The sequence below is a fragment of the Lissotriton vulgaris genome, chromosome 3_2 (assembly GCF_964263255.1).
Source record: "Lissotriton vulgaris chromosome 3_2, aLisVul1.2, whole genome shotgun sequence".
Classification (NCBI taxonomy): Eukaryota; Metazoa; Chordata; class Amphibia; order Caudata; family Salamandridae; genus Lissotriton; species Lissotriton vulgaris.
In genome coordinates this window covers 291,339,458-291,366,088 of record NC_141690.1, presented here as the reverse complement: position 1 = coordinate 291,366,088, position 26,631 = coordinate 291,339,458, and the positions used below count along the sequence as shown (strand labels likewise).

Sequence of the window (26,631 nt, the reverse complement as noted above, 5' to 3'; positions counted from 1 at the left end):
ACCTAGCCCTGCGGATGTAGTTTATGGCCCCAGCTGCAGAGAATCCAGACATGCCAACCCTCTCGATTCAGGCGTGAGACTACCGATTTCAGTGCTAGTCTCCCGCCTCCCGATTCCTGCAAGCAAAAACCCGATTCCTCGGGGGCTTCAGCTGACAGTGCTTGGTATTGTGTTACGTGCTAATTCTTCCAGGAAACGTCAGAGGGCCGATGCAGGGGCTCTAGAAGGGGTGATAAACCATTTAAGCCTCATTAACAAGCGCATGGTCTTTTAAAGATATGTGAAGTACTCGGGGGTGGCGGTGTGTGTGTGCCCTCTTTCAGGAGCGGGCGGGGGGGGGGGGGCACTGCCAGCAACTTGCCAGGCCAGGCAGTGTTCAACACTTGCATCACCCTTTCTCTGCCTGCTATTGCGCTCCATGCTTCGGAAAGGTAAGAAAAAGAACGTGCATTTGAGTTTGAAATGTCCGATCCTGTAGCAGCACACTTCCAAAGCCCACACATGACAATAACCCGATTCAAGGCCCCATTCACCCGATTTTTTAAAAATATATAGTACTCCAACAAAGTAGGATTATAAAACTTTATTAACTTTATAAATATATCGAACGTAACAAAAACTGTAAATACATTTAAACATTTTTTTGGCAAAAAGAAGCAACAATGGTCAGTAGCTGTCTTTTGTGCGAATAGTCCCAAGGCAGCACAACGTGCTGAGTTCTGGACGGCACCCAGGTGATGTTACCTGGGTGCCGCAATGGTTTTTGGTTTCCTACAATGCAGCTCAGAAAAACAGCGTGGGGCGTCCCGGGTGGTGCGGGGGGAGGCCTCGTCAGTAGCGGTCTGTTGTGCGAATAGTCCCAAGGCAGCAGAACGCGCTGAGATGTGGATGGCACCCAGGTGATGTCCAGTAACTTGCCGCACTGGTTTTGGTATCCTACAATGCTGCTCCGAAAAACGGCGTGGGGCGCCCCGGGGGGCGTGGGGGAGGCGGCGTGAACGGGCGTCCCCAGGTGGAGGCTCGTCTGCTGTACTGGGGCGCCCCTTTACCGTTTCAGTTGCCATTCCGCCCGCTTTTGCTACACTGTGCCTCTTCCGCCATTCAGCTGTTTATCGCCCGCTCTTGCGGCTACAGCGTCTCGCTCACCATGTAGTTGAGTTGCGCCCACTCTTGCGGTGCAGCGATAGGCGGCTGCCATTGGATTCTTAAAATGGCGGACGGCTCTTCGGATTTGGGCCTGGTCCACTAAAATGGCCCTGGGACACCTTGGAACTCGGACGCTAAAGGGGCGCCCCACTACAGCGTGTCTTCAGGTCAAACGGATTGTGGGACAAGGTCCAGAATAGAAGAGTCATCAAAAGGCAAAAAGTTCCGCCGGACCCCGGACGACTATGTCGGGGGCGATCTCAGGCTACACCAGTGCTATAAGACTTGGGGAGGGGGTCGGAGCCAAGCGTCTTCTCCGAGTCCGTGCCATCACACCGCCCCTCGGGGGCCTCCGTCAAGCTGTTTAGGGAGGTACCATATCACATTGTTTTCAAATGCAGTCAGGTCCACAAACGACCCTCACTTACTTTGAGAATAGTGAAGCTGCAGTAGGTGGAAATAAGCTTCAGACAGTGTTACAAGCGCTGCTCAGAACTCTGAACTATGGCACCCAACATCCAGAACTTATGCCATTTGAGAATGGCAGTGACATCGAAGCAACTCAGGGACCAAAACCATTAACGTACTTTCACGTATGAAAATCTTACTTGGGGAGGGGGCAGGAGCGAAGCGCCCCCTCCCAGTCCGCAACACCACACCGTATGTGGAAAATCTGAAGCCATCGTTCTACAAACTCAACCAACCTCGGATGGAAAAATCTAGAAAAATGTACAAACTGAAAACCAGTTTTGGTCTGCATAGCAACAGTAGCAACGCTTGCTATCAGAGTGCATGAGTTTCATGCTCGATCGATTGAGCTAGCCGGATCGGGCAACAAAAAGTATAAAATAGTTATGTAAATAGTTATTTAATAAAATGTTTTTCCCTGTTACTTTGCTGGTGTGTTGTATATATTTTTAATATTTGCATAGGGTTTGTCGTTATTTTGGGCGGGGTGGGTGACGGAGCCGAGCTGTCTTGCAGCCCTCATGGTGTGGAGCTCAGTTCATCTCACTATTTTCGTATTTCTCATGAAGGGTTGTTCTTAATGTTTCTATTATAGCGAGGTCAAAAAGAGATCCAATTAGTGGCCTACTGATTTTGCTCGATTACTTTTATTTTTTTACACGATTTTTCACTATCTGCAAAGACTAAACAGAGTATTGCGACTTTGTGCTTGTTTGTAAATAGAGAATGAACCAAAGAGAACCAATTCTAAAACAGTAAATGCTTGGATAACAATCAATCAAATGGAGAGACAAGCAGACACGACGGATTACAACGGGGGTAAAGGTCTGCGTTAACTACCCTTCACTATCTGCAAAGAGAGAGTACTACTAAGAGTAAAGAGGGGAGGGGGGTGGGGGGGCAGCGTTCAAAGCACATCAGCGTGCATACACACGAAAACGTTTTTACCTATCACGTACTTGACATTTGACAGCTTTTGATATTTGCTATTAAAAAAACATTGAAATTCACAGAAAAAACCATAGGTTATAGTCCATATATAGTTAGGAATTTGCATTTACAAAACCTTGAAAATTCACTGAAAAAACCATTGGTTATAGACCATATATAGTTAGGGATTAGCCTTTTCAAAACCTTATTTTACTCGCATAAAACCATTGAAATTCCATATATAGTTAGTTGCACTAACTATATATCGCGGACCCGCAATCCACTGCTAATGATGTCACATATTACATCATTCATGACATGGTCAGTGACATCACTGATGACATCACTGATGACATCTCAAATGACATCACTGATGATATCACTGATGACATCACTGATGACATCACTGACATCTCATTTGACATTATTGATCACATCACTGATGATATCATTTATGTGATAATACAATGAACATCTTCAGACTGTAATATAACCTTAGATACACTCAGTGTAAACAGACACTCACAGACTGTCACACATCCATGGAGTTACTCACACACCTAGTCAGTCATGCAAAGAATCAATCACACCTCCATTTCCTCAACTATACAGTTATACACACCTTACTTATTCAAACATATACTAACACATATTTACTCTCTTATACAATCCCTGATACAAGATCACAATGATCCATACAGCCACTCTCACATTAAGTGGCTCTTATGTTCAGTTATTTATATATGTCAATTCTCACATGGACTGTGTTTTACATATGTACTTACTTTGACATGTAGCACTGAGATATCCATTCACTAACGAATACACTCATGCACACAGTCAACTGTCCATACAGCTGTTTCTACATGCACTTTTGAACCCATACACCTAGGGAATTAACTGTTCACACATCTATGCACAGAGGCATACACCTCCCAGCCACCCACACACATACTCAGTCTCCCATACAAATACTTGGGCAACCATTCAATAACCAATATAGTTACTCATATAGCTACTGATTTAAACATGCAGCAGTTTACAGAACAACATATATAATGATTGCCAAATTAAGACACTTTAGTCACTAACCCATGCACTCAGTGAGACACATTTAATCATTCTCTCATACAGTCAGTCATGCACCTACTAAATCCTTCATCCAGACACTTATACATCCACTCATTCTTCAATATGTAAGACATATTTTAACTTTACAGAAACATACAGTCACTGGGTGTTGTCATCAGTGATGTCATCAGTGATGTCATTTGAGATGTCATCAGTGATGTCATCAGTGATGTCACTGACCATGTCATGAATGATGTAATATGTGACATCATTAGCAGTGGATTGCGGGTCCGCGATATATAGTTAGTGCAACTAACTATATATGGAATTTCAATGGTTTTATGCAAGTAAATTAAGGTTTTGAAAAGGCTAATCCCTAACTATATATGGTCTATAACCAATGGTTTTTTCAGTGAATATATATATATATACACACCCACACGCACAAAGGTTAAAGTGACTCTGTAATTAGGAAATGTACTTTTTTCTTACTTCACAATAAAAGAAAATCCTAAGAAATTCGCAATAAAAACAAAAACTTACAGTAACGTTTTAGGTAGGTGAACATTTCAGGGATAACGTAAATGTTAACTTGAAAAAACACTCACATTCACAAGTTACAGTTATCTCAATTAACTATAACTTGTCCCCTAAAGTAACTATAACTCGCGTCACAACCATACACCTTTTATTTCAGATGTTACAGCGATGTTATCAATGATGTCATAGAACATACCATGAGTAATATAATATGTGAGGTAAATGGCAGTGAACGTTGAGGGCGCGAGTTATAGTTACTTCAGGGCATGAGTTATAGTTACGTGAAATAACTGGAGTCGTGTGCAGCTTTACAAACAACGCTAAGAACAGACAGGCAGAAATCACATAAACCCTCAAATCTTTTACAAACTGCAACTCCAGTAACGTCACTCAAGACATTTGATGCCCTCATAACTATACCTATATAGAACAACCCACTCAGAAGATTAGATGTAGGTTGAGTCAATACCACAGCAGGATCAAATGTGAGGCTATCACGGCACCTTTGGTTGCATATTATATAGCACGAAACATACTGAAAATGATCTGAGGTGGCAGGTGACTGAACAGATCAACACACCTCCAAGAGGGTGAGATATTTAAGAATTATTAAACAAAGCAAAATGCCACTGGATCTAGAGGTACAAAAGCAAAATAGAAGGACTAAACATCATTAAGGAGTGCAACCCTTTTATATATACTCTATGTTGTTCCAAATGAAACTGTGTTCTCATCCATTTACCTGTACCCTTGACCTGATCTGCACCAATTTGGATGGTCTGGCCATAAGCGATCCCTTCCCGGTGATCTGGTCTGACCACCTCTTTGTTCCTTTTTCGTTCCCCCGGCACCGCCAAAATCGCCACATATGCCCGGCCAAACTACAGGGCAGAAATTGGAGCAAGATCTCCCCTGACAGCCTTGCCGCCCATCTCCAATCTATCGACCCCCTAGACACGATTTCTTACCTTGACACTCGTTTGACTAACTTTAACGGCTGGATCTCTTCCGCAATTGACCTCCTGGCACCTATTAGGCCCATCAAAACCTACCGCTCTGCCCCATCTGCTCCGTGGTACTCCGACGAACTCCGAAATTGCAAATCGGAATGTAAACGCCTCGAGAGACTTTGGAGAATAACCTACTCACCTGACCGTAAATCTCTCTATAAATCTGCTTTAAAAGAATATAGGAAAAAATTATTGAACACAAAAGAACTTTTCTGGAAGAAAATATCAACCGTTCACAAGGATCATCCAGGGAAATATTTGATACAGTTAGATCCTTCACCAACCCTCTGGCTTTAAAACGACCCCCATTGGTGTCTCAGACACTATGCAACAGCCTCTCTGATTTTTTCGAGAACAAAATAGCCACCATATATGACTCCTTCCCCAGCAATACTAACTCAGACAAATGTACTACTAATATTGGCATCACTGGATCTGTCTGTACGCTTTCCAACTTTAAAGAGATCTCCTTAGATCAATCTCTCAAAGAACTCCACAAAAGCAAATCCGGATCTCCTCTTGATCCTTGGCCCGCCAAGCAATACAAGTCCCTAGCACCCATTCTCAACCCCACACTGAACGGGATCTGGAACGACTCGCTGCATACTGGAGCCTATCCAGACTCCTGGAAGCATGCACGGTTAGTCCCCATAATTAAGAAAGCCAACGACGACCCGAGTGAACCTTCCAACTACAGGCCAATCGCTCTCTTACCAGCCCCCGCCAAAGTGCTCGAAAAACTCGTTCAGCAACAACTAGCGTAGAGGTCCTCAAACTTATGGATGCCGAGACCCCCCTGTCAACATTTTCAAGCGTAAGGACCCCCTCCTGACAAAAATTTCTAAACCTCTAGGTTATGAGGAAGGTGAGGACCAAATTATGCGACATTTTCTACTCACACTAAATTGTGTGAGTAGAAAATGTAAATAATGTTCTGTGATGCTGCGTATTTTGGGGTATTATATTTTTTATTTTATTTATTATACAGAACAGTGGTCCCTATAACGAATATATTGTAAGTAATGATCATACACTTAATAGGTTGTATGTCTTCTGTCCGTCCGGACAGGAATTTATTTTTTAGATCAAAAAATAGTTTTTAGATTGTTAAAAATGTCAAGCGGGCACAGCTGTGACCTTCAACATATACAGGACAACAAAAAGGAAAAATGGAAAAAGCACGAAATTGGTCTGTACACTTGTGTTTCAGTGGGACAGACGTTGAATATTAAACCACACTATTGCAATTATCTATGTTACATACAGAATTTGCATATGGGGTTATGTGTCGACGTTTCGATGCCTGTCTTAGAATATGGGCATCATCATCAGGACATTGGATGACATTATTGTTGTCTTAAACATTATAAAAGAAAGAATGTTTAGCCTTTCCATCACATTTCAATGATATACATATTTACATTAGGAGGAAAAAGGGGGAAAAAAAACCAAGGAAAATAACGTAAGTACCAGGCGTATAACAAGGATCCTGTTTAGTTGCACTTTGAGTGAAATCAAGTGCTATTTTATTTAAAACAACGTGGTGGCTTGATTGTGAGGAATGGGAATAACATGCATGAGGAAATCTCACGGCGAAATGCATGTACTCGAGTTGGAAGTGGGGAGACAGATCCGTTACGTGACCTAATGTGAAAGACTGTGAGCAGGTCAGAGTGGTTTCTAATGTGATCTAAGTGCATCATGAGCACCGAACGAGAAATAAGTGATTGTGGCTATAACTGGGTGTGTACCAGCTTAATACATGCTTACAGTGCGAGGCTGCGCAATTTATTCAAAAAACGCCGAATGAGAAATAAGTGACTGTGGCTATGGCTGCGCCAGTGCCGGCTAAATACATGCTTCCAATGCGATGCAGCGCAATATAGACCTACATAAAGTCCATGGCAAATAGACCGGGGGATCTTGAAAATTTATTGGTCGTGATGGCAGAATATCTGTGAACAAAACAACCGTCTATTAGTTTAGGCAAGTCAAGCGTTACGTGCTAGGAGTGAGCCCGGGCGAAACGGCGGTTTACCTGCAACCTCGAGATTCGGTTTGAAAATCCGGCACGGGTTACTCACGGCGTTTTCGAATGTAGGGATACGCCGAAAAGCACAATAGCTATCTGCAAGTAAAAGGTACCCAGGGAATTAGAAGCTGTGTGCTAGCATAAGGCTATAGTTTCGGCGTCCATCCGGACTGGTACTTACTTCGGGGGTTGTTAATAGCTGCCACAAGTCTGGCGATCTGGTGCTCAGTCAGCGTGTCTATGGAGTTGTGTGATAAGGGGAAGTGCACGCGAGGATAGTAAACAGCGTGAAAGGACTTGCAGGGGTGAAGTGAAATGGCAGTCAATACGGTGGCCATTTTAAGGTGGTGAATAGTGCTCTAGTGCCGTGCTCTTAAGCATTCTAAGCAGTACATCAACAATTTTATTTCATAGAATGAAAACACATTAGATGGAATTTACAGTAGGGACGTCCAATCTTCAAGTCGGTTTAGCCCATTCCGAATGCTGTTAGTGCGTAAAATCCAATGTAACTCCTTTTTGTTCAGCAGCTGAGACATATCTGCTCCTCTTGGGGGGGGCTTGATAATTGTGATCACAGTCCAAAGAAAGTCTTTTTCAGGGTGTCCTTTTGCAATAAAATGTTCCACCAATGGGGCATTTGCTGTTTTACATTTTATCCTGTTTTTATGTTGTCCAATCCTTAACTTTATTTTCTGACTCGTTTGTCCTATGTAGATGAGCTTACAAGGACACAGGATAGCATAGACCAGGTTCGCAGAATTACAATTAGAGAAAGATTTCCTGTCAAATTTTATATTGCCAAATTCAAACATTTTCCCTTCTATGGTGGTGTTGCAGCAGATGCAGCTCCCACACTTAACATGACCTATAAGAGGTGGTAGGCCCCAGGCATCATTTATGGTTGTTTTTTGTATTTGTGAAGGGAGAGCTGCTCTGACTAGATGATCTTTGACATTCTTGGATCGTTTGAATGCAAACATTGGTTTCTCTATTTTCAGAGGGCCTGCGTTGAGGACTGGCCAGTGTTTGAGTACACTTTTCCTGATGGCGTTGGATGCTGGTGAGAATGTGGTGACACAAATAAGTTTGTCTTGTGCATTTTTTTCTTTGGGTTCTAAGAGGTTCTCTCTTGGACAGTACCAGGCTCTTTTTAAGGAATTCCGTACCAGTTTTCGTGGGAACCCTCTGTTTCTCAATTTTGTGCTAAGTATTTTAGCCTCAGCGAAATAATCATCCTTAAAGTAGCAATTACGCCTAATGCGGAGGAACTGGGAGAAAGGTAAAGAGTCGCGTTAGGCCCGGGGGTGGTGGCTGGTATATTCGAGCAGGGTATTGCGCTCAGTGGGCTTACGGTGTAGTGTGGTTGTGAGCCTGCCTTCTGTATGTCTTATTTGTAAGTCAAGAAAAGGGATCAAGTTTTTACTAGTGGACAGAGTATAGCAAAGTCCGCCACTGTTGTTATTCAACCAATGCTGGAAGGATGTAAGGTTTTCAGGGGAGTCATTCCATAATAGGAAGATATCATCGATATATCTTTTCCACAAGGCAATGCCATTGTGGAAAGGATTCGATGTGTGGAGAATGTTATTAGTCTCCAGGTGGTCCATATACAGAATGGCTAGGTTGGGAGCAAAAATTGCTCCCATGGATGTTCCCTTCACTTGACCGTAGTATTGACCCTCAAAAAGAAAAAAGTTTTTGGTCAGACAGATTTCTAGTAATTCAAGGATGAACAAAGAGGGCACATTATGGGGGCGTTCTCTTGATTCAAGGACCTTCTCCATTACACGCAGAGACTCAAATTGTGGAATATTTGTGTACAAAGATTCCACATCCAGCGTGCACATAGTGCTGGATCTGGGATCAAAGGGGTAGTCTTCTATGAAATTTATCATAGCCATACTGTCCCTGATGTAACAGATAGTTTCTGGGACAAAGGGCTTGATGAAGAAATCGATGTAGTGCCCCAATGGTTCGAGGATCGAACCACAGCCCGAAACTATGGGGCGACCTGGAGGAGATTGAGGGTTTTTGTGAATCTTCGGTAAGCAATAAATCACAGGAGTCCGTGGGGATTTGGTGTTAAGAAAATCGTACTCTTTTTTAGATAAGAAGCCCGAATCAAGTGCCCTGTTAGTTACAGTTGAAATCATTTCTTGGATTTCATTGGTGGGGTTGCGTGGAAGTTTGCAATAGTGCTCGTGATTATTAAGTTGGCGTAGCACTTCATTTTTGTAGGATACAATGTCCTGAATAACTATCCCTCCCCCTTTGTCCGCAGGTTTGATTACGAGAGACTGATTATTTTTATGGGAGGAGATAGCATTTTTCTCTTCAAGACTGATGTTATATGGAATGAAGGCCCTTTTCTCTTCAAGGTCTGATAGATCTTTTAAAACCAGTTTCTCAAATGTGGGAATCTCAGCTGGAATCATGCTTGCTGTAGGGGAAAATTTCGAGGATGGTTTGAAGGGGGTATTGTGATGTTTGGGGATAGAGGGATTGAGAATAAAGAAGCTATGTAAACAAACTTTCCTGAAGAATCTTAGGAGTTCCGTTTGAGCTTCCTGAAAGTTGGGCCGTGCTGTAGGGACAAAGGATAAACCCCTGCTAAGGAGTGATACTTCATTACTAGATAGGATGTGATCTGTGAGATTAAAGATTGGGAGGAGGCCTGTTTCTGAAGTATTCGGAGAGGTGTTACTGGGGCTGTTGGCAGGTATGCCTACCACCGATAGTGCTGGCGGCGTGTGAATCGTTCCCCGGGGGGGTTGGGAGGTTTGGACCATCTTTTTCCTCTGCCCCTGGGTTGGCCCCGGCCTCCCTCTAAAAAATCCCTATTGGAAGGACCTGGGCTTTTTGGGTATTTTGGGGTAGCATTCCTTTATTATTTAGAATTTTTTTAAACACAGTAATACTGAGGAAAGATTTCACCCCATCAGTACCAGTTTATAAACAAAATACAGCATTTAACATCAGAAAGGTGTCTAGTCAACCTTTGTGAAGGGCCTCCCAATCCACAGGAATACGCGCTGCCACATTAGAAGCTCACCTGGCCATGGCCGGGAGCAGCAAGGGTGCATTCAACCCGTGGTGGTCTTGTGCAGAGTTAAGCAGTTTACCCATGCCCCTTTCCTCTCACCCCCTTCCTTCCATCCCTCTCTTCTCTCCCAGCCCCGGATCCCTCTCTCACATTGCAGGCAGATGGTTATTAGCCCCAGGACACCTTTTGGTAACAGTAGCGCACTACAAATGTAAATAATAGGCAGAAGCAGGGGATCCACTAGACCCGAACTTCGGGGGGGGGGAGAGGGGTTAACTCTCCCAGCCAGGGATTGTCTAAGCACTGGTCGCACACGGTGCAAAAGTCTTTCCACCTTCTCCATGAATTCCCTCACTACCACTCACCAACAATACACCTCATCTTTCTATAGCACCTGTCTGACAAACATTTCATTTTTTTATAGCCCTACTCATAGTTTACTCACACTCAGTTCTGTGATGTGCATGGTACATCTTCTTTGTACCAGGCACTTTAACCTTCTGCACTGTGTGGGTGACAAGAGTGCCCATGTGACTGCACGGTGAGCAATGCAACAGTGTGAGAGTAGGGTAAAAGGAGTGACTGCAGGGTGAGTGAGGTGACCATATGAATTTGGGTTCGGCTGTAAGTGCAGAGTGGGATGAATTAGTGCATGGTTAGTGATGGCCTTGTTTGAGTGAGCTACAGATTGAGCATTAAGGGGGGGACAGGTGAGTGAAGTGTCACATGAGGGCAGGGTGAGAAGTGTGCTTGTGTGACTGCAGGGTGTGGTACAGAGTGAACAATGCAAGCAAAGTTTTAGTGCAGAGTGATAACTGTGAGAGCAGGGTGAGCGGGTGAATGTTGTGAGTGCATGGTGATCAGTGTGAGTGCATTGTGATCACTGTGAGTACATTATGATCACTGTGAGTGCATAGTGATCGGTGTGAGTGCATAGTGATCGGTGTGAGTGCATGGTGATCTATGTGAGTGCATGGTGATCAGTGTGAGTGCATGGTGATCAGTGTGAGTGCATGGTGATCAGTGTGAGTGCATGGTGATCAGTGTGAGTGCATGGTGATCAGTGTGAGTGCATGGTGATCAGTGTGAGTGCATGGTGATCAGTGTGAGTGCATTGTGATTGCTGTGAGTGCATGGTGATCAGTGTGAGTGTATTGTGATCGCTATGAGTGCATGGTGATCGCTTTGAGTGCATGGTGATCAGTTTGAGTGCCTTGCGATCGCTGGGAGTGCAGGGTATAAGTTAAACTATTGCTATAATGGCATTAATCAGGATTCGAGGGTGGAGGAAATAAATAATGTGCTGATCCTGCAACAAACTTCCATTCTTATGATTAGGGTTACCAGTTCATTATTTTGATGGCCCAGAAATAAGCAGTCACCTAAAGCTGTATTTTTAGCACTAATCTGTGAATATTTAGAACAGCATATATAAATAGAAAGCACTTTTAATTGTGTTCTAGGGCTGCCTCAATTATCCATGACTTATAATTAAAGAGAATAAAGACAGAAAAGTCACATAACTAATTAATACATACTTTGTTATTTATAACTCAATTTAGTGTCAAGAGCAGGTCTCTGCAGGATCTTTAAATAACACACGGCAGGCATGTTTCATTTGGCAACCCAACTTTATATTTCTTTTTATTAAATGCATTCTCACACTACAGCAGTAAGTGTAAAAATACAAATGTAAGGAATAGGCAGAGTGGGGGCCCAGGGGGTACTGAAACCATAAAAAAACCAAGCCTTGGTAATCAGTTAACAAAGGCATGTAAATATGCTAATGGTCTTTAAAGACCTGTGAAAAACTCGGCCGGAGATAAGACTCCAGACACCTCCCAGCCGAGGCCCCAGGAGCGCGAGCTGCACTGCAGAGACACAGGATGGGGGACGAGGGGGGCTGAAGCCCTGGAGGCCCGGGCAGAAGTGACACTGTGAAGGCGCGACCCCCTTTGCATCGCTCCACTGCCCCCCTGGGGGTCGCGCCCCACAGTTTGAATACCCCTGAACTAGCGGGTTTTGTAGAAACATCAGGCGCCTACCATGACTCTCAGCACGGCTTTAGACCAGGGTATAGCACTGAGTCAGCACTAATCGAGATGGCAGATGCAGTACGCTGGGGAATGGACGAGGGATCAAGAGAGGTGTTGGAGCTGCTTGACTTGTCAGCAGCATTCGACACCGTCTCCCACCCCCTCCTCCTAGACCGCCTACAATCCAAAGGCATCCAGGGTACGGCCTTAAAATGGATTGCATCCCAGTACGGATGGGTGATTTTGTTTCCCCTTCCCGGAATATCAAATATGGGGTCCCACAAGGGGCCTCATTGAGTCCAACCCTATTCAACGTGTTTGTCTCATCACTAGCCGAAATAGGGAGAAAGTGGGGTGTTGGGATCTGCTCTTACGCAGACGACACCAAACTAATGATTTCATTAGATGAAGAAGACGACCCTAAGGATAGGCTACTGAACTGCTCGACTGAACTAGCCAATTGGATGCACAACCATTGTCTTAAAATAAACGCAGACAAGTCTGAGATTCTGCTGTTTGGTAGACATACACACCTATGGGACAACAGCTGGTGGCCCACCACTCTGGGCACCGCTCCTATCCCAGCATCAACGGCCAAAAATGTAGGTGTGATCCTAGATAATACCTTGAGCATGAAAACCCATGTATCTACAATTTGTGGCAAAGGCTTCGCACTACTCAAGATGCTCCTGCGAGTTTTTCCATGGATCCCCACTAAGTGTAGGAAGATATTGGTCCAGTCTTTATTAATGAGCAGGCTGGATTACGGAAATTCCCTGTTTGTGGGAGTGGCGGACTATCTGTTCGCGAAACTACAAGTCGTACAGAACGCTGCGGCAAAGGAAATTTGCAATAAAAGAAAGTATGACCCAGCCAAAAGCTGCCTGTGTGAGCTTCACTGGCTACCAATGAGACAGAGAGCTATCTTCAAGCTAATGTGAATAACGCATAAAGCATTGCACAACACGGGCCCTCGCATCCTAAAAAATAAAATCTGATTCTATGCTCCTACGAGGAACCTGCGTTCCTGTACGGCTGCTAGAGTAAGCAACATTCGTGTGAAAACAGCTAGGATGGGTGGACGGGCGTTCTCCCACCTGGCGCCAAACCACTGGAACAAGCTGCCGCAGGAACTCAGACTAACAGACTGTTATTTGTCCTTCAGGAAGCAATTAAAAACATTTCTTTTCCCAAAATCTGACTAAATACCATCCTTACTCTGTTATCTGTTAAATACTCACTACTGTCAAGACAGCGCCGTGATATCCCATTAGGGATGATTGTTTGCGCTCTATAAATACCATTGACATTGACATTGACATTCTTGTCCAACCGTACGCAAGCAGTGTTCACTCCCCGATATACGTCAGATAGCCGTCCACTTCGGTGGGGAGTCCCCCAAGGCTCCTCACTGAGTCCCTTCCTATTTAATGTTTATTTTTCACCCCTCTTTGATATCATCGCCCAAACTGGAATAAAGGCCACCTCCTCTGCTGATGAAATTCAAATTTTGTTTTCATTCAACAGCATTTCCCAAACAACCTTTGACCCTCTAGAAAACTGCTTTTGCATAATCGCCCGGTGGATGGATAATAATTTCCTAAGGCTAAACGCAGGAAAAACTGAGGTACTTTTCTTTCACCAGCCGTCCCCACTAGATCCCAACATCTGGTGGCCTCTTGATTTGAGTGCACCACCCCAGCCCAAAGACTCGGTGAAAAACTTAGGGGTTAGATGGGATTCTAGTCTCACACTGCATCATCAAGTTCACACAGTCTCTGCAGCATGTTTTACCAAGATCAGAATGGTGAAAAAGTTCATCAATTTCTTACCCAACAACACCAGGAAGATTGTAGTCCAGGCGTTGATCACTTCGCACCTGGACTACGCTAATGGCCTGTACATTGGTCGGTCTGCAGGTCTTTGTCATCGACTTCAGACAGTCCAAAACGCTGCAGTACGACTGGTTGGTGGCACATCTCACCCCACCGTCGCAGACTTCATTGGCTTCCTATACAAAAAAGGGCAGAATTCAAAGCACTGGTACTGGCTCACCGTGCATTGAGAGGCAAGGCCTCTGCATACCTTTCCACCTGTCTCACCCCTTATAACAACACCAGGACTCTTCGTTCTTCCTTAAAAAACTTCATCACTACCCCCAGATTCAAAAAAACTCGCTCAGGCGGAAAAACTTTCCAAGTATGTACCTCTGCCCTCTGGAACAAGTTACCAAATTCCATCCGGTTGATCCAGGAAGAACTACCCTTCCGGAAAGCCTTAAAAACTCACCTGTTCTGTTAAACAACTCCTTTCTATATGACACCTAATCCAGCATAAGATCACACAGGAGCGCCAGGACACCCCGTTGGGGTATCTGTGCGCTATAACAAAATACACTAAAATAAAAAAATCTGTAAATCATGTGACACTTGTTTTGTCAAAATGGATGCCCACTCGTTTTGTGAAAATGGTTTGACCTACCTTCCATTCTTGTTGGTTCTCGTATGTTTTCCTGTTTTGCTACATCAGTGGGATGTTGCTGTTCCTGATTAAAAGTGTTTCTGCATTGCACTGCAACTTGTGCCATCTTGTGCTTGTCGCACATTACAATAGTATGCTGATATGTGTCCTTATGAAAACATAGGTGTTTCATTATTGCCTCAGCAAATGCATTTGATCTCTTTGATTCTTACATTTCATTTCAAATCATATGTTTGGTGTATGCATCTAATTTCTGTTGAGTTTATTACTCTGTATGGCAACCAGCGTATGCTTTTCTGCAGTATAGTAACTCAAGTGTGCCTGGTCTGGTTCTACATATTTTTAAGGCACGTTTCAATTCCACCCCTTGTCATTTTTAGGTCTCGTAGAACCAACGCGCATGCGTTGTTCTTCAAGAGTATTGTAGGCAAAACAAACTCTTGAAACCAGCAAGGATTGTCCCCAATGTATGTGAGGTACTCAACTGCGACGCTTCCCCAGCGCGCACTTGGCCTCAATTCTCAATCACACCCCATATGGTGTTCCCTCCCACTCGCTCGCACATCAAAGGCTGCTGCTCCCTCGCCAATGCGCTCCCGCCCTGCCCCCCCCTACAGCAATGCCAAGAGCTTGTTTGTCTCACCATTCTTTTCTCTGAATTTATACAATCTTGTGTTGTTCCTTCACTCTGCTTCCTTCCTTACTAGTATTGGCTTCCCATTTTGGCCCTCTCCTTTTCGCTTAATCTTCTTCTTTTCTTCCCCTCTCGTCCTTGTATCGACATCCTCATCTCTTTATACGAGTTAACTTCGTTTCTTAATTTTCTTTCCCACTTTACAAGTTCCTCCTTAATCTTCCTCTTCATTTCTCGCTCAGACTCCCTCTTTATCTGCAGCATCTCCTTCCAGCCCCTGTCTTTTCTCTTCTCTCCCTGTTTCTCTCTGATCCGAGAAGATGAAGTGTGTGCTGAAGACAAATGACATTTTCCATCAGCCTGATCCAGAAATGATAAATATAATAATATACTTCATTCTAGTGTGCTGGGCTCACTGTAAAATTGCCCCTCTTATCTGTTAGTTCCGCTGATTTACCTGTGGGCCCTGTGATTGCGCCTGCTACCAGGGGGGCGCGTGCACTGTGCTCGGGGCAGGGCGGGCAGTGCCACAGACAGACCCCCATACAGTGAGCATTGGGCCTGCACAGGCTGCGGATGGTCACACATGCTGTGCTGGCCCCAGACAAGTAACAATATCACCGCTCTTGGAGTGAGTGCCCTGTGGCAGCACATGCTGCCAAGGCCACAGCCGCCATGTTAGTAACAGGCAAGCAATGACAGTACGTATACCGTGCTGAAGACAGCTACGTCACATTAACTCGAGCGCCTGTGAGCACTGGGCCCAGCCTGCTTCCGGATAGTCACAGGCTCTCTACTGGAGTGAGGCAAGCAGTGATGGACCAACATCCTGTCGTCCTGCCTCCACCGGTGTCCAGAGTGACATAAACTGTACTGGTCATGGGCAACAGTACTGTCACTGCTGCAGTGCACTGCAGCTCGGGGGCACTAGCAGACCCCGACTTGCACCGCCACAGGCTCACACAAACCCAGCAAAAGCACATGATATTGCAGTGACGTGGCCCCACACTGCGCCACTATCAGTCCGCGGGCGAAGGGCAGGCCTCTGACACTGTCCTCTTCACCCTCGCCCGCCAGCTCACATTCTGGTAACCCCAGGGTGCAATTCACACAATTGTTGGTCTCTCGTTGTGGGAGCACTTCCACTGCTTGTTATGTTTCAAAACAGTGTGCAAAAGCACCTCGTTCACTAATAAACAAGTGTCAACGTTCGGTTGCAAAGTGATTCATAATAGTTGCTACAAACGGAGCAAATCCTATCTTTGCTTAAAATGCCCTCAATGACGGGCTCGCCATTTAAAGTTCTGTTTGAGCGGGGGGTATAGCGGGATGCACGCACACCTATGCGTTACTATAGCTCTTACCTCAAGGCCTCAAAGCGCGTTAAATGTGCTGATGGTGTTTGTCGCACGTTGCCATACACACCATGGAAAGAATCCCCCAGGGTTCGATTCCCGGCGCGGCAGGTTTCTGGACCAGGGTCAGCGGACTCGATAATTCTCTCGCCTCGGTGCCCACTCTGATCAGCGATCACACTCGGCAACTCTGGGCATTAGCTTGCCTCATCTTCACTAACGGCCCCACCAGACCGCCGGGGATGCCTGGTCTCACCCTGGAGATACCCATTAAGGGACCATCTCTCAGGGAAGCCAGGAAGGGTTTCGCAGCGGTCGAAGCGCCTTTGGATCCTACGGGTAAGTAGTGCGCTATATAAATGCCAATACATTTACATTTACATTTACACTGTTAAAGAGCTTTAACATTTCCAAGGTTCATGCGTGAGTAAACTCATCAAGGTCAGTTTCTTGCTCGTCGGGGTCAGTTTTTTCTTCACATGCTGAGATGTCTATATAATATCCAAACTTAACATATACCAGAATGCCGCAAAAATATATGAACTTTTTCGCGTAGATCTGTGACACTTGAGAGGTCTTAATACTCCTGTAATGTGCCAGTAACCCCGCCCAGGATCAGCGTAGCAGCAACGTGCCCTATTCAACAACAATCAACCAAGCACTTTATGGCTAATGCAAGTAGACTGGTCCCGGGAGTCCTACCCTGCCTTCCTAATTGCATACATGTCAACATGTTAGAACAGGAAACAAGGAGGTTTGGGGGAAAAACATGAAGGGGGTCGTATTTTCCCAATTGACTTCTATTAAAGCAGCTGCAATTTCAGGCGGAAAACAGCCCTGCAATGTGTTAAGTCTCTTCTTTATAGAAATGTCACAATGCTTCACTGAAGCATCTGCCTTAATTTTTGCCGTCCTGCCTCCGCTGCTCTAATTTTGCCTTTTACTGCCCCTTACCCACTTCCTGTTTCCTCCCCTTCCTGGAAGTTCCTCTTCCAGACTAGAACTAGACTGCTAACCTCCCCAGGGCACACAGTGTTGTTCATGGCTGACATTTCAACAAGTGCCACACGCATCTTGTGCCAGACTAACGCATTTGCTGATTTTTGTTGTATCAGTGTAATGCCCCAAGATTGTCACGCAATAAAAATTAATTAAAGGCTGACTGTCTCTCAGCGCCTCGCAGTAATGCCTGTACCCGCTCCGTTAGTGTTATTTGGCAGCTCACTGCTGCCTGCGCCAACTATACAGTTGCTGATGATACCATGAGTAGTCTATCAGTACTATTATCCCATCGTCGTGCAGTAAGTGCTGCCTGTGCTGAATCGATTGGCTTTGTAATTGGCTGGCTTGCACGCTTAACCCAGCCAAGCTATTACCGAGCTGCTTTATAAGTGATCCTTGCGCGTGATAAACACTAGTCAGTTCTGGGTCAACACAGCATCAGATAAAGAGCAGTGATGTAACAGTCCACACACTCAACCACACACACACAACCACACAACCAAAAACACAACCACACACACAACCTCACACACACAACTACACACACACACACACAACCACACACACACACCACACACACAACCACACACACAACCACACACGCAACCACCCAGAACCACACACACAACCACAACCACACACACAACCATCTATCTATCTATCTATCTATCTATCTATCTATCTATCTATCTATCTATCGCACTCACTCTATCTCTCTACCTATCACCCTCACTCTATCTATCTATCGCCCTCACTCTATCTATCGCCCTCACTCTATCTATCTATCACCCACACTCTAACTATCGCCCTCAGTCTATCTATCTATCTATCTATCTATCTATCTATCTATCTATCTATCTATCTATCTATCTATCTATCTATCTATCTATCTATCACCCTCCCTCACTCTATCTATCTATCGCCCTCATTCTATCTATCTATCGCCCTCACTCTACCTATCTATCTATCGCCCTCACTCTATCTATCACCCTCACTCTATCTATCGTCCTCACTCTATCTATCGTCCTCACTCTACCTATCGCACTCACTCTATCTATCTATCGCCCGCACTCTATCTATCGCCCTCAGTCTATCTATCTGTCTATCTATCTATCTATCTATCTATCTATCTATCTATCTATCTATCTATCTATCTATCTATCTATCTATCTATCTATCAATCTATCGCCCTCTATCTATCTATCGCCCTCCATCAATCTATCTATAGCCCTCACTCTATCTATCTATCGCACTCACTCTATCTATCTATCTATCGCACTCTCTCTATCTATCACATCACCACATCATCACTCAGCACCACCACATCATCACTCAGCACCACCACATCATCACTCAGGGGCACCACAACATCACTATGCGCTACCACAGCATCACTGAACGGCACAGCATCCCTCATCGCCACTACAACATCACTCAACGCCACCACAGCAATCTGTGCAACCGTTCAACAACAACTGGTTCAAATATGTTCTCTCAATGTTTCAAGCTTTATTACAAATGTCACAAAAAGATGTTAATATTTCACTTCTGTTCTTGGATTTTCGTCAGAATAAAATAAACTGAACATAATCTTCACAAAAGTTATTCACAAAAGTTTGAGCTATTGCCATTATAAATTACAATAACTTTTATTTAAGTATTAATTATTAAAAACAATTTGAAAGCCATTGTTATTTGTAATAGCAATACATCTAAGTCACGTAAATACAACACATATTGCATTACAAATGCTATAGGTGTCACATTTGCGAAAGTTATAACTATTGGCATTGTAAATGACAAAGCTATTAATTTCGCTATTTTCAAAACCAACACATAAATAAAAAATGTGTCATTTACAATACCAATCGCTCAAACTTTCCTAATGCGAGACCTATTGCATTGCAAATGCTTGTTTCCAACTGGCTGATATGTTCCATTGGCGATTTCTCTAATTGCCCTATTTCTTCATTTTTTTATTTTGTTTTTTATTGCAAATGGTTTTCCTCATCCATTTCCTGTCTGTAGGATATTCAATTTTTCTTTTTTAATTCTATTACCCACAGGAAGCTACTTTGGGCAACAAGCGCTTCCCTTGTGTATCTTTATCTTTGTAGATGGTACAAGGCTTTGTTGATGATCTCACTGGTGGCACAGTTTCATCTGCTATTTCGAAGCAGCCAAGTGAGTTTTCTCCATCTGTGGAATATATTATTTTCTACTGTGGAGGAACTTTTGGATTTTCAACCATTTTTGTTGCCTTATGTGTACTTTTAACCTTGTCTGGACACCTTCCCATGAGACAATGCTGGCAGTGATTTGTTTGCCACTCAGTGAGTAATTCTAATGGTTAAGTAATAACACCCCTGATTAAATTTTCACTGCAGTGGTTTAACTTTTTCATTAAAAAACATTATATTTCCCTCTTATTGTTTTGCCTTTTGCATCCCAGAATTATTCATTACTCCAACAAGTGAGCACTTTTGATTTGAGGCCATTACCCCATGTTTGGAGACTAATAACATATTAGATGCTGGTGTCATTTTTCACATTTTTAAACTTCTTTGTTTTTAGATATCTTGCTCTGGCATCGCTTTAATTGATTTTCTAGTCCCGATGATGACCCTTAAATATTGTTGGGTGTAAATGCTATCGACAACCCAGGAAATGAGGGCATGCAATTGATAAACTGATTTTGTTTTACATATACTTGGATCTGTGCCTTATTATTTGGATTGTTCTAGCCCTTTGTTTGTCATACACACTTTTGTAGTGGTTTTGGTATTGTACAACGTGTGTTCACTAGAGCTCAGAGTACTTGTTTATACACTTTTGGTTAAATTAATTACATATCACTGGTTCAAGCTTCTTGTCCTTTGTGATGTGAAACTATTATTCCACCAGCTGGGAGCCACTGTTCTTGTTGGGTGTGTATGCCCCTGGGTCTGGGTGCTCCTGTTCTTGTTAGGTGTCTCAGCCCCTAGTTCTGGGTGCTCTTCTTCTTATTGGGTGTCTCTGCCCCTGGGTCTGGGTGCTCCTGTTCTTGTTGGGTGTCTCAGCCCCTAGATCCAGGTGCTCCTGTTCTTGTTGGGTGTGTATGCCCCTGGTTCCAGGTGCTCCTGTTCTTGTCGGGTTTGTATGCTCCTGGTTCCAGGTGCTCCTGTTCTTGTCGGGTTTGTATGCTCCTGGTTCCAGGTGCTCCTGTTCTTGTTGGGCGTGTATGCCCCTGGTTCCGGGTGCTGCTCTTCTTGTTGGATGTATATGCCCCTGGTTCCGGGTGCTCCTGTTCTTATTGGGTGTGTATGCCCCTGGTTCCAGGTGCTCCAGTTCTTGTTGGGTGTGTATGACCCTGGTTCCAGGTGCTTCTGTTCTTGTCCGGGTGCTCCTGTTCTTGTTGGGTGTGTATGCCCCTCTTTCCAGGTGCTCCTGTTCTTGTTGGGTACGTATGCCCCTGCTTCCAGGTAAGTGCTCCTGTTCTTGTTGGGTGTGTATGCTCCTGATTCCATGTGCTCCTGTTCTTGTTGGGTGTGTATGCCCCTGGTTCCAGGTGCTCCTGTTCTTGTTGGGTGTGTATGCTCCTGGTTCCAGGTGCTCCTGTTCTTGTTGGGTGTGTAGGCCTGTGGTTCCATGTGCTCCTGTTCTTGTTGGGTGTTTACGCTCCTGGTTCCAGGTGCTCCTGTTCTTGTTGTGTGTGTGTGCCCCTGCTTCCAGATGCCCCTGTTCTTGTTGGATGTGTATGCCCCTGCTTCCAGATGCCCCTGTTCTTGTTAGGTGTGTATGCCCCTGCTTCCAGATGCCTCTGTTCTTGTTGGATGTGCATGCCCCTGGTTCTGGGTGCTCCTCTTCTTATTGGGTGTCTCTGCCCCTGGTTCTGGGTGCTCCTGTTCATGTTTGGTGTATGTGCCCCTGGTTCCAGGTGCTCCTGTTCTTGTTGGGTGTGTGTGCCCCTGGTTCCGGGTCCTGCTCTTCTTGTTGGATGTATATGCCCCTGGATCCGGGTGCTGCTGTTCTTGTTGGGTGTGTATGCCCCTGGTTCCAGGTGCTCCTGTTCTTGTCCGGGTGCTCCTGTTCTTGTTGGGTGTGTATGCCCCTGGTTCCAGGTGCTCCTGTTCTTTTTGGGTGTGTATGACCCTGGTTCCAGGTGTTCCCGTTCTTGTTGGGTGCGTATGCCCCTGCTTCCAGGCAAGTTCTCGTGTTCTTGTTGGGTGTGTATGCTCCTGGTTTCATGTGCCCCTGTTCTTGTTGGGTGTGTACGCTCCTGGTTCCAGGTGCTCCTGTTCTTGTTGGGTGTGTATGCCCCTGGTTCCTGGTGCTCCTGTTCTTGTTGGGTGTGTGTGCCCCTGGTTAGGTGTTCCTGTTCTTGTTGGGTGTTTATGCTTCTTGTTCCGGAAGCTCCGGTTCTTGTTGGGTGTGTATGCTCCTGGTTCCAAGTGCTCCTGTTCTTGTCGGGTGTGTATGCCCCTGGTTCCTGGTGTTCCTGTTCTTGTTGGGTGTGCATGCCCCTGGTTCCTGGTGCTCCTGTTTTTGTTGGGTGTGTTTGACCCTGTTTCCAGGTCCTCCTGTTCTTGTCGGGTGTGTATGCCCCTGGTTCCAGGTGCTCCTGTTCTTGTTAGGTGTGTATGCCCCTGGTTCCTGGTGCTCCTGTTCTTGTTGGTTGTGTATGCCCCTGGTTCCAGGCGCTCCTGTTCCTGTTTTGTGTTTGGCCCTGGTTCCAGGTGCTCCTGTTCTTGTCGGGTGTGTATGCCCCTGGTTCCAGGTGCTCCTGTTCTTGTTGGGCGTGTATGACTGTTTCGAGGTGCTCCTGTTCTTGTCGGGTGTGTATGCCCCTGGTTCTAGGTGCTCCTGTTCTTGTCGGGTGTGTATGCCCCTGGTTCCTGGTGCTTCTGTTCTTGTTGGGTGTGTGTGCCCCTGGTTTCAGGCGCTCCTGTTCCTGTTGTGTGTTTGGCCCTGCTTCCAGGTGCTCCTGTTCTTGTTGGGTGTGTATGACTGTTTCTAGGTGCTCCTGTTCTTGTCGGGTGTGTAGGCCCCTGGTTCTAGGTGCTCCTGTTCTTGTCGGGTGTGTATGCCCCTGGTTCCTGGTGCTTCTGTTCTTGTTGGGTGTGTGTGCCCCTGGTTTCAGGCGCTCCTGTTCCTGTTGTGTGTTTGGCCCTGCTTCCAGGTGCTCCTGTTCTTGTTGGGTGTGTACGCCCCTGGTTCCTGGTGCTGCTGTTTTTGTTGGGCGTGTATGCCCCTGGTTCGGCGTGCTACAGTTCTTGTTGGGTGTGTACACCCCTGGTTCCAGGTGCTCCTGTTCTTGTCGGGTGTGTATGCCTCTGGTTCCTGGTGCCCCTGTTCTTGTTAGGTGTGTATGTTCCTGGTTCCAGGTGCTCCTGTTCTTGTCGGGTGTGTATGCCTCTGGTTCCTGGTGCTCCTGTTCTTGTTGGGTGTGTGTGCCCCTGGTACCAGGTGCTCCTGTTCTTGTCGGGTGTGTATGCCTCTGGTTCCTGGTGCTCCTGTTCTTGTTGGGTGTGTATGTTCCTGGTTCCAGGTGCTCCTGTTCTTGTCGGGTGTGCATGCCCCTGATTCTGGGTGCTCCTGTTCTTGTTGGATGTGTAGGCCCCTGGTTCCGGGTGCTCCTGCTCTTGTTGCGTGTGTATGCTCCTGGTTCCGGGTGCTCCAGCTCTTGTTGGGTGTGTATGTCCCTGGTTCCTGGTGCTCCTGTTCTTGTTGGGTGTGTATGTTCCTGGTTCCATGCGCTCCTGTTCTTGTTAGGTGTGTATGCTCCTAGTTCCATGTGCTGCTGTTCTTGTTGGGTGTGTATGCCCCTGGTTCCAGGTGCTCCTGTTCTTGTTGGGTGTGTATGCCCCTGGTTCCGGGAGCTCCTGTTCTTGTCGGGTGTGTATGCCCCTGGTTCCTTGTGCTGCTGTTCTTGTTGGGTGTGTATAACCCTGGTTCTAGGCGCCGCTGTTCTTGTTGAGTGTGTACGCCCCTGGTTCCAGGTGCTCCTGTTCTTGTTGGGCGTGTATGCCCCTGGTTCCAGGTGCTCCTGTTCCTGTCGGGTGTGTACGCCCCTGATTCAAGGTGCTCCTGTTCTTGTTGGGTGATATGCCCCTGGTTCCAGGTGCTCCTGTTCTTGTCGGGTGTGTACACCCCTGGCTCAAGGGGCTCCTGTTATTGCTGGGTGTGTACACCCCTGGTTCAAGGTGCTCCTGTTATTGCTGGGTGTGTACACCCCTGGTTCAAGGTGCTCCTGTTCTCGTCCGGTGTGTATGCCCCTGGTTCCAGGTGCTCCTGTTCTTGTTGGGCGTGTATGCTCCTAATTCCATGTGCTGCTATTCTTGCTGGGTGTGTATGCCGTTGGTTTCTGGTGTTCCTGTTCTTGTTGGGTGTGTATGCCCGTTTCCAGGTGCTCCTGTTCTTGTTGGGTGTGTATGCCCCTGGTTCCGGGTGCTCCTGTTCTTGTTGAGTGTGTATGCTCCTAGTTCCCTGTGCTCCTGTTCTCGCTGGGTGTGTATGCCGTTGGTTCCTGGTGCTCCTGTTCTTGTTGGGTGTGTATGCCCCTGGTTCCAGGTGCTCCTGTTCTTGTTGGGTGTGTACGCCCCTGGTTCAAGGTGCGCCTGTTATTGTTGGGTGTGTACGCCCCTGGTTCCGGGTGCTCCTGTTCTTGTTGGGTGTGTATGCTCCTGGTTCCGGATGCTCCTGTTCTTGTTGGGCGTGTATGCCCCTGGTTCCAGGGGCTCCTGTTCTTGTCGGGTGTGTACACCCCTGGTTCAAGGTGCTCCTGTTCTTGTTGGGTGTGTACGCCCCTGGTTCCAGGTGCTCCTGTTCTTGTCAGGTGTGTACACCCCTGGTTCAAGGTGCTCCTGTTATTGCTGGGTGTGTACACCCCTGGTTCAAGGTGCTCCTGTTATTGCTGGGTGTGTACACCCCTGGTTCAAGGTGCTCCTGTTCTTGTCGGGTGTGTATGCCCCTGGTTCCAGGTGCTCCTGTTCTTTTTGGGTGTGTATGCTCCTAGTTCCATGTGCTGCTATTCTTGCTAGGTGTGTATGCTGTTGGTTTCTGGTGTTCCTGTTCTTGTTGGGTGTGTATGCCCGTTTCCAGGTGCTCCTGTTCTTGTTGGGTGTGTATGCCCCTGGTTCCGGGTGCTCCTGTTCTTGTTGGGTGTGTATGCTCCTAGTTCCCTGTGCTCCTTTTCTTGCTGGGTGTGTATGTCGTTGGTTCCTGGTGCTCCTGTTCTTGTTGGGTGTGTATGCCCCTGGTTCCAGGTGCTCCTGTTCTTGTCGGGTGTGTACGCCCCTGGTTTAAGGTGCGCCTGTTATTGTTGGGTGTGTACGCCCCTGGTTCCGGGTGCTCCTGTTCTTGTTGTGCGTGTATGCTCCTGGTTCCGGATGCTCCTGTTCTTGTTGGGTGTGTATGCCCCTGGTTCAAGGTGCTCCTGTTCTTTTCGGGTGTGTACATCCCCGGTTCCATGTGCTCCGGTTATTGTTGGGTGTGTACGCCCCTGGTTCAATGTGCTCCTGTTCTTGTTGGGTGTGTATGTCCCAAGTTCTAGGTGTTCCTATTGTTGTTGGGTGTGTATGCCTGTGGTTCCATGTGCTCCGGTTATTGCTGGGTGTGTATGCCCCTGGTTCAAGGTGCTCCAGTTCTTGTTGGGTGTGTACGCCTCTGGTTCAATGTGCTCCTGTTCTTGTCAGGTGTGTATGCCCCTGGTTCAAGGTGCTCCTGTTCTTGTTGGGTGTGTATGCCCCTGGTTCCAGGTGCTCCTGTTCTTGCTGGGTGTGTATGCCCCTGGTTCTAGGTTCTCCTGTTCTTGTCGGGTGTGTAGGCCCCTGGTTCCTGGTGCTCCTGTTCTAGTTGGGTGTGTATGCTCCTAGTTCTCTATGCTGCTGTTCTTGCTGGGTGTGTACGCCTCTGGTTCCATGTGCCCCTGTTCTTGTCAGGTGTATATGCCCCTGGTTCTAGGTGCTCCTGTTCTTGTCAGGTGTATATGCCCCTGGTTCTAGGTGCTCCTGTTCTTGTTGGGTGTGTATGCCCCTGGCTCCAGATGGCCCTCTTCTACTTTGCTACTGTTCTCAGGAGGATGCAGTGTATGAGGACTGATCTTTGGTCCTGCAGCCATTCCATGATGTCTTTAGAATCCTGGATCCCAGGGAAGAGCAAAGACTCGGGGTTTAAAGTACAGAAAATAATGTTGTTGTTCACAGGCAAATAACCCCAAATGAGCTGATACTCACTCAGGGCTCTGGCAGATCTGCAGGGTGCCAGCCAGGCCTCCTGGAGAGGGGCAGGCCTCTAGAAGAAGCCTCTTCACACTTCCTGCTCTTCACTCATGGGTCTCCACCAGGGCTGCACTGCCTTCGGGTTCTTTTTTCTGAACGAAACAGAACAGTTTGCACAAGTTCAACACCTTTAAATTAAGCACAGGGTTTCTTTTGAACAGATCAGTGGCTAGATTAAAAACTGGATGGATAAATGAATGCTACCTCGGTTGGTGAAACGTTGGGCGCTGACATCTACTGTGGTCTGAGTATTACAATTAAAAGAGAGGGAGAGAGGGAGGGGGGCTGGCATCAGCCAGGGATGGCTGCATCTGCATCTATTCATGTCCAGCACTAGCGCGCATGCGCAGGGTACCCAGGGAGCATGCGCGGAGCAGGGAGGCACAACAGCATAGGGATGCAACATGAGAAGGCGCCGTCACTCTTCAGAGCATGCGCAGAAAGAACGCATACCAAGTAGAGCTCCCGCATGCGCAGAGTAGAAGGGCTAACTAGTCAAAATGAGAAACTCTACATAGGAGCATGCGCAGAAAGAGACTACTCTTGTGCGCAGGCGCAGTGCAGATGAGAGTAACAGGTCACGGAAGATACGTGTACCAGAGCGTTACAGAGACACTGCTCT

At 46.3% G+C, this 26,631-nt stretch overlaps 1 protein-coding gene across 2 annotated transcripts in view; it reads right to left on the bottom strand.

The window, feature by feature from the left end:
* Positions 1-26,413, bottom strand: part of LOC147725724 (uncharacterized) — an 84,251-nt gene extending 57,838 nt beyond the window's left edge. Inside the window, exons 1-3 of one of the 2 annotated variants that reach the window (XM_086964416.1) lie at positions 26,214-26,413; positions 25,965-26,101; positions 14,112-14,290 (exon numbers count right to left, since the gene is read on the bottom strand). The gene's annotated coding sequence lies outside the window, so the exon portion shown is untranslated. The remainder of the gene's footprint in view (positions 1-14,111; positions 14,291-25,964; positions 26,102-26,213) is intronic. The other variant, XM_086964417.1, reaches the window with a different exon arrangement.
* Positions 26,414-26,631: the final 218 nt, after the last annotated feature.